The sequence below is a fragment of the Anastrepha ludens genome, chromosome 2 (genome assembly GCF_028408465.1).
Source record: "Anastrepha ludens isolate Willacy chromosome 2, idAnaLude1.1, whole genome shotgun sequence".
Taxonomy (NCBI): Eukaryota; Metazoa; Arthropoda; class Insecta; order Diptera; family Tephritidae; genus Anastrepha; species Anastrepha ludens.
In genome coordinates this window covers 112,777,386-112,786,073 of record NC_071498.1, presented here as the reverse complement: position 1 = coordinate 112,786,073, position 8,688 = coordinate 112,777,386, and the positions used below count along the sequence as shown (strand labels likewise).

The following is an 8,688-nucleotide window of genomic DNA, read 5'->3' as shown; positions in this document are numbered from 1 at the left end:
TAGCGATATCCGCCTCGCTCCACTCGCAGACTGAAAATTGTGCCAATTACACAATTCCGCTGTCGCCAATCTGCCACATGGTTTGTTTGAAATGCCATACAGTGAATAGTGAAATTGTTCATGTAGATTTTTCCATCTTCGGGCACTTTTCACCACATTCCAGTCAATCAAACTTAAAAGTATTTATGATATTACAAATTATTATTGACTTCGACCTTCCCCATTATTTTTCTGTTAGCAACTAACTTAGCAAGAGTACAAGCGGCATATTGAGCAAAAAAATTAATTTACAGTATTTTCACTGAAAAAATAAAAGAAAAAAAAATTGTTTCACATTTTTGAAAAAGTTTACCCACTGAAATAAGGAAATTTGTAGTTCGGCAGCTGGGGCATAGTAAATATAGGAATCTTTGCCGATTGTACGTTGGTACCACCTACAATTAAATCTTCTCTTATGCCTTTCCATCTGTTGTTGTTGTTGTAGCAGCATAAATATTCTCCATACTTACATACGGGGAATGCTGTTGGAGTGACAGCCCTTGGCCGGATATAAATCCGGGTCGTTTCGGTAACGTAGAACCGACTGTCGTAGAAACGTCTTTTCATCTGTCGTCATTGTTGCATTGTATTATATTTGCGTTTTGAAACGATTTTTAGCACCAACTCCATTTTACTTTCAAAATATTTAATGAAATTTACTTGTAAATTTACGCGAAGATATGAAAATTGCACCAATCTCAGAGAAAATGAGATAAGGCAGACAAAGATGGTACGGACACGTGATGCGTAGAAACATGGTCTCTGTCAAACCCGCCATCAACATAACTGAGCCAGCAAGATCTAGAGTTAGACAACAGTCGTCCTGGCTAAATATGATACAAAGGGTCATAAGAGAGCAGCACTTTGTTCACAGAGGAAGCTGGCGAGTGAGAACAAGAAGGGTCAATCACAAATAGGGACAAGGCAAAAAGGGAGAATGAAATTTACTCATAACTCAAATTTAAAAGACTTTTATCTGAAGTTCAGGTTTTATTTACAGCGGAAAAGGCTAAATAAAATATATTAACGTCTAATCATAATGTATGATATGGTGTATGACGTTAATAACCTCACCGCCATTAACCCAAAAGAGTGTAAAACCGATTGACTATCAAATACATAACTAGTTTAACTGAAGTGTGCTAAAAGAATCGATTACAAATTGTCTTACCATTTTTATTAAATGCACCCAATGCTTTTTTACACGGAAGTTACATACTTTTTTTGGAAAACTCTGCAGAAAAATCTTGTTAACGAAATTCATATGGATTGCAGTTAGAGAATATGTTCCACACCTTTTGTTTAAGATGGAATGACTTCAAATATTTCCCAAAAATTCGTGCTATGTTGTCTATATATAAAATAAAATCAATTCATTTCTATTTAAAGAAACCGAAAAATTTGTGTACCCCAAGGAGATACCTACAGTTTTATGCCGACTCCGGCATGTCTTTATGAGAAGCTTTTCATGGCAGAAATATACTCTGAGGTTTGCCGTTACCTATCGAGGAGCGACGGCTACTACAAAACTTTTCAGGCGCCACCGAATGGTAGTTACGCACTAACCCAGTCGGCAAGGCGGTCGCATATGAAAGTTTAAATTGAAATTATAAAAAAACAGTATCCAACTATTTATTGATAATTAATGGCAAAAGTGCACTGTTTTGCGTGCTACATTAAAAGTGTTAAAAGTGTCGAAAGTCCAGTCCATCTGTGGCGTTTGATTCAAATGAAGAATTTGTTTAGTTAATAACGGATTCTATTGGTGTTTTCATTGTAACGAAGAATATTGTGTGTGATTATATTTCTTTTGGCCTCTCAACTTGCTTATACAGTTCTAGTTTTAATACAGATGGTTTTTCTGGCCTACTCCTTTCACATTTCGCGCTGCTGGCATCTTTTTTTATTGCTTCTAATTGATATGTTTACAACTCCCTTAAATTTAAAAAATCGATTTCCACCCCTAATATCACAACTTATGGATGTAGATGACTATTTCAAAAGATTTTTTAAATAAGTCTATTTTTGTTTTAATCTTTCCTTTTACTCAAGCATTTCTATCGTTTATGGGAACACGCGCAAAAACACCTTCACGACTGCATATTTATCAATTTAGCCGTGTAATACCAGGCTGCAGCAATACCTGTTAAAACCATAGCCGAATAGTGTAGTATTGACTTGCTAAATACGTCAAAAAGCAAAAAATAATCAAAAATACATTGAACTATACAGGTTTCAGAAGGATGACTCTTGGTTTTTTATAATAAGTTTGAAATGTAGAATCGAAAAAAGTCACGTATAATTTTGTGTATATCTGTGCATGTTTGTTTTGTATGCATGTACTTATGTAGTTTCGTAGATATGTACATGCCGACTTGTAAAATTGTGCCACAAAGTCATTGCGAGTGTAAGAGAGAAACAATGGAAGAGCACAGCATACAGGTAATCTCTTTACGCTTACACTTAGACTGCTGTGTTTTACAACACTGCGCTTACTAAAAGAATCGCCACTGTTTTTAGTAAGTGACATTTGTGTCTTCTAACCGGGAGAGTGTGGGAGAGCAAGGAGAGCGCAAGTAAGCTTTCGTTTTATCGGTGGTGCAATGCGTACTGTAAAGGCCGAAACAAAGGTGTGCACACGTAAGGGGGTTTTGCGTGAATGTTTGTACGCACCATTGTAGGCCATGCCACTATACATATATGTACTATATACATATAAAATGTGTGCGAACTTTTTCATAATTTTTAAACATTTTCTTTCATTTAGTGTTTTTCTCTTCATATCATTTATTATTTACATAAACAAAAACATTTTCCAAGATGATATTATTTACTGCACTCTGCATTCAGCCTTTCGCGCTCTTCATTTCTCTCAATGTGTGTGCGTTTTTTTTTTTTCGTATTTTTTCATCCATTCTATTAGCTCAGTCGGCTCCGCAGCCGGATAAGCTGCTAAAGCTCGCATATGCGAAGCCGACTGAATTTTCCCAATTTTTGCATCAAGTTAGTGTGTGGCAAAAGACCAACGTAAACTCTCTCGTATGTACTGGGAGGCTTCAGTGGCGTCGCAATGCGTCGCTAGCGACGTTAACGTCTCCACAAGGGAACGCCGTCTGGCAAAATTGCGGAGACGGGTTCACGCTCTCTCCACCAGACGTATACACTTCAGTTTGATTTTTGCTTTAGGTTGTGGCTGATGAAGTGACATACACACGCGAAAAAAATTATCAGCTAACTTACGCTGAACGGTGTTAAATTTTTTTCTTAGTGAACTCAGCATAATTTTTAACAACCAATATTCAATGTGGTTATAGATAAATCAGCACAAAAGTGGAAAAAATAGAGGCAATAATGCGAAGCGAAAATTAAACAAAAAAATCGCAAAGTAATTAAAGAGTTTTAATATATTTTAGTGAAAAAAGCATTTTTTGTAGAGCAAAAAGTTTCCTTTTTAACTAAAATCGTTAGTGTTCTACTTCGTTTCGTTTATTTCGACTTTCGGTTTTAGCTTCTTCGGGTTTCTCGTGTGCGACGATAAACTGAAAATTTGAAAAGAAAAGAAGTTATGAAATATTTAGTTGAGCGTCTATAGTAAATATCTTAACGCCCAAGCCAGCATACGTACATACAGCAAATAACAGCGCAGCTGTCAGACTTGAAAGCAGAAAGTGGCAGCGGAGCTATTAGTGAGGAGGAAGAGGACGAAGACTAACGAACGTGAAAAGAAGGCGCGTGTGCGGAAGGCGTGTACGAATGTAAGGCAAATTCAATAGTGATTATTTTTGTTTTTGTTGTTTTTTAAGAAAAATATGGGATATAAAAAGACTAAACAAAAAAGTGATATCGAACAGAATCCAATTCCAGTTATGCGATATTGTGTCATAGGTCACACTGCGAAGCCAATATTTGCACAATCAAGACAAGAATAAATGAACTAAACCAGAGAAAATGTAGATGCTTACCAATTTCAATTTGTATCAAATTGTATCCTTATGCAGTTATACATTGGAGGGCACACGTACGTAACTACACAAGTGCGATCGCATTTTTGTTTTTGTACGAACGGCCACAACTGAAATAAGGTGAAAAAAAAGAAATTTAATAAACAATAATAATAAAAGCAAAACAAAAAATAAGTAGAAATGAACTGTAAATTTAAAGGATAGTAAAATAATAAAATAAAATAATATAATATTAAAAAAATTTAATAAAATAAAATATAATTTAATTAATAGCAATAATAATAATAAAAATTAATTTAAAAACAAGCAATTTTATTAAATCGTATTAAAAAAAAGCAATGAAAGAAAATGATGTCAAATCAGGAATCAAATGAAGTCATTTCATCTGTCGTGCAATTTTCGTCAGCCAGTTGAGGATTTTATTAAAGACATATTTTTTAAAGAACAAATAATTTAGAACATAAAATTTCGACTTTATTTATCTATATGAAAGAGTGGGTACTGTAACTAAAAAAATAACACGAAAAGCTAGTAAAATAAAATAGAATAAAGAGATAAAATAAATTAAAACGAAAAACAAATTAAAATACAATTAAAAATATTATTTTACATGAAGTAAATCACAGTTAAAAAATATGAAATAAAATAAATTGCAATAAAAAATAAAACACAATATAATAAAAAAATTTTAACAAAATTAAAATGAACTAAATATGTGATAAAAAATTAAAACAAGATTAAATAAAATTAAAGATTAGAATTAAAGATTAAAATAAAATGAAAAAAATATTAATAAGAGATAATAAATTAAAACGTGAGTAATTAAAATAAAAAAATAAAACTCAATAAAAAATAGTAAACATTAAATTAGAATTACAAACAAAATTGAAAGAAAAATAAATAAAAGATAAAAAATTTGCAGTAAAATAAATAAAAATAAAAATAAAACACAGTAAAATAAAAAAAAAATTGATTTAAAGAAAAATTTGTAAAATTAAAGTAAAATATTCTAATGTAATAAAAAATTAAGACAAGATTACTTAAAATTAAACGGAATAAAATGAAAAAACAACACAATAATAAGTGATAAAAAAATTAAAATGTAATTAATTTAAATAAAAAAAAACTCAATAAAAAGTAGTAATAATTAAATAAGAATTACAAACAAAATTGAATGAAATAAATTAAAGATAAAAAATATAAAGTAAAATAAATTAAAAAAAGCAAAAATAAGACACAATAAAAAAAAATTAATTGCCAACAAAAACTAAGTAAACTAAATGAGTGGTAAAAATATAAATTTAAATAAAAGACCAAAATGGCATAAATCAATGATAAAAAATACAAAATTAAATAAATTAAAATAAAACACAACAAAAAATAGTGATAATTAAATTAAAATTACAGACAAAATTGAATGAAATAAATTAATGATAAAAATATAAAAAAAATTATAAAATTAGAAAAAATGAATTAAATTAAAATTAAAATTACAAGAAAATTAAATAAACTAAATAAATGATAAGTTCGACAACAAATGCCTCCGCATCGTCTGCAGAATGTTCTGGTCAAACACCATCAGTAACGACGCACTGTGGAGATTAACAAAAGAGGAACCCATCTTTGAGTAAATCAAACGCGGAAAGTGGCGATGGATAGATCACACACTGAGAAAACCACCAGATAGCATCACGAGAATGGCACTGAACTGGAACCCGCAAGGAAGCAGAGATCACGGTCGACTAAAAAGCACTTGGAGAAGGTCAATGCTGCGGGAACTAGCAGATACCGACTTCTCTTGGGACGGTGCAAAAACGACAGCACAGAACCGTGTACGATGGAAGAGTCTTGTCGAAGCCCTATACTTCCGAGAGGAGAGAACAAGGAAGAAAAAGTGATAAGAAAAATTTAAATAAAATAAATTAAAATACAAAAATAAAACGCAAGAAAAAATTTGATTATAATGCATTAATATTACAAACGAAAATTATTCAATCAAACAAATAATACAAAATAGACCACAAAATTTAATAAAATAGATTAATGAAAAAAATTAATAAAATATGATACAGAAAATAAAACAGAATGAAATAAAATGCAAACAAAAATTTAATTTAATTATATTTAAATATATTTTAAATTATATTGAATTTAATTAAGATATATTTCATTTTATTACATTTAATTAAATATAATTTAAATTAATTATAATAAAACTAAAATAAAAAATATGCAGAAGATGTAATGTGACTGACGAGATATTGGTTAAAGCAAACGAGAGATATAACATTTTGGCGCTTATGGTACACCCTTTTTGGGTTTTTGGTCGAGCTCCCCTTCCTATTTGTGGAGGGGCCTATAGTTCTACGCCGACCCCGAACGGCAAATACTTTTTATTAGAAACTTTTTTAAGGCAGAAATGCACTTGGAGGTTCGCCATTGCCAGCCGAGGGGGCGACCGTTATTAGAAAAAAATTTTACATAAAAATTATATCTCAAAAAATTACCACCTTATCTGGAATTATCGGCGAGAAAATTTTGTTCCATAATAACTATGTTATAAGATTCCCCATGAGACGAAAAATAAAATGAGTTCATTGTGATAGCACTTGGAAAGTGAAAAAAAAACAAGAAAAAAAGAAATAAACCAGATCACAAAATCACAAAAACATTCGGCTATTCGAAGTTAACTTACCGCTGAAACCACCTACACAAAGTGAACTCGAAAATATACTTTTGTGGTGAAAAAGATGTTAGCAAAACATTTTTAGGAATTTCAGCAACAGGTCTCAGCTCAGATATAAGTATTAATCGTTCCCACGACATTCGGTTCTAAATTACCAGAATGACCCAGATTTATATCCGCCCAAGGAATGTCGCTACAGCAGCATTCCACAAACATTTATAGGGAATGTCTGTGATGTTACAATAACAACCACATGCAAGTTTTACTAGATGCCTGAGCACATGACAAGAGATTTCAAAATTCGTGAAAGAACTTTGCAAGACACACAAAATACAGAAGGAAAAGCGTCAAGCAAAATAAAATACACGCAACGCTATGAAAACGGGTAACAGAACTTGGACTGCACCCCAACAGACTTATTTGACTTATAAAATCTCTAAATCCAATCTGAAACGGATGAAATTCTAAAAACATAATATGAAATTAAGTCAATGGTGAAGCACTGAAGCGAATTGAGAGGAAGTGAACTGCGATGGAGTGACATTAAATAAATTCACAAGCTGATGATTGCCACAAAACCTAATTGTCAATCAACTAATTCATTGTCAATTCATGTCAATCATTAAGTAAAATATTAACCTTCAGATTAAATTGTCACACTTCAACGTTAGATGTCAAACAATAGTTGTATGTGTGTTATCTATGTGCCAAACAACGAACGGTATTTTTTTCGACTTTTTTCATACATATTTTCCTTTTAAAGCAAAATCAAATTTATTAAACTATTACCAAAATATGTACTAAACGTCACTGGACGACAGTGGAAAAGGAATACAATATTAAAGTATAAATCAATTGAAAGTAAATTCGAAGAAACATTTCTTGGAAAATAGTTTAATGTGAGCACCTAACAAAATGTGTTTTTATAATTTGTGTTAGTATAAATGTATACACTCGTACTGTACTTTATTCCATAACAATCTACTATTATCTGCTGTTATCTGCAGTTTTTTTTTTATTAATTTTCTAATCGCTTGTATAGACCGCGAGTTATCTCCCAACACATAACAAGCAGTTAAGTTCTTTTAACAACCTTTTCCTGTATTCTGCAGTACGAAGCAACTGAAAAATTAAAAATTTTCTTAGAAAGTCAACAAAATCTGCGCCAAGAGTGTACTACAAATCAATGCTAATTTATGCAAATCATGCAATGGCTTACGCGAAAGATATTGGGCTTGATTTTTCAATCTTAAGATTGGCCCATCCTAGCCCACTCAGCTAAAACGGCCGTAACAAGCGGAAAAGTTTGGTATTTAATACCGGAAATGTGTACGCATCGGTAAGCATGATTTCGGTATCAGCATTTATAGATAGACGCTCAGGTTAAGTTAGATAAACGAGTCACAATGGCCCATTTGATACCAAGGAAACATTACACATTCATATTTCATACAATCGAAAGGAGATGGGGCGGGAAACAAATTAGAGTTTTCAGTGACAGTCAGGCTGCACTGAAGGCCCTGGAGTACGCGAAGCAAACCTCAGACATTGTTCAAGAATATAAAAAGAAGCTTAATTATGTCGCCAGACAGAACAGGCTTGTAATTATATGGATTCCAGGGCACTCCGATGTTCAAAGAAACGAAATTGCCGATGAATTAGCCAACCGTGGATCAGCGGTTCCCCCACAAGAGCCAGAGCCAATAATCGTAATCAGTTTCGCAGGAATCATTAATTGGATCAGCGATTATGTATACAATTTACATAAACAGCGATTGTCTGGTCTAGAACACTACAGAACTGCAAGGTGTTTTGTGATAAGCCCGCACAAAAAACTGTCAAACTTTCTACTAAAACTTAGAAGGAAAAACGTTCGGTTGATGGTCGGTATTATTACAGGGGACAACCGATGGGGTCAGCATATGACCACCATTGGAATCGTTGAGCCCCCGATGTGCCTGTCTTGCTTGGAGGAGGCGGATAGCACTGATCACTTTCTAT

General features: G+C 32.4%; 1 protein-coding gene across 5 annotated transcripts in view; it reads left to right on the top strand.

The window, feature by feature from the left end:
* The first annotated feature begins 3,001 nt into the window (after nt 1–3,001).
* The window catches only part of LOC128855109 (elongation of very long chain fatty acids protein AAEL008004), a 137,327-nt gene continuing 131,640 nt past the window's right edge, over nt 3,002–8,688 (top strand). For 2 of the 5 annotated variants that reach the window (XM_054089745.1, XM_054089744.1), the window contains exon 1: nt 3,002–3,794. The gene's annotated coding sequence lies outside the window, so the exon portion shown is untranslated. The remainder of the gene's footprint in view (nt 3,795–8,688) is intronic. The other 3 variants (XM_054089739.1, XM_054089740.1, XM_054089741.1) reach the window with 3 other exon arrangements.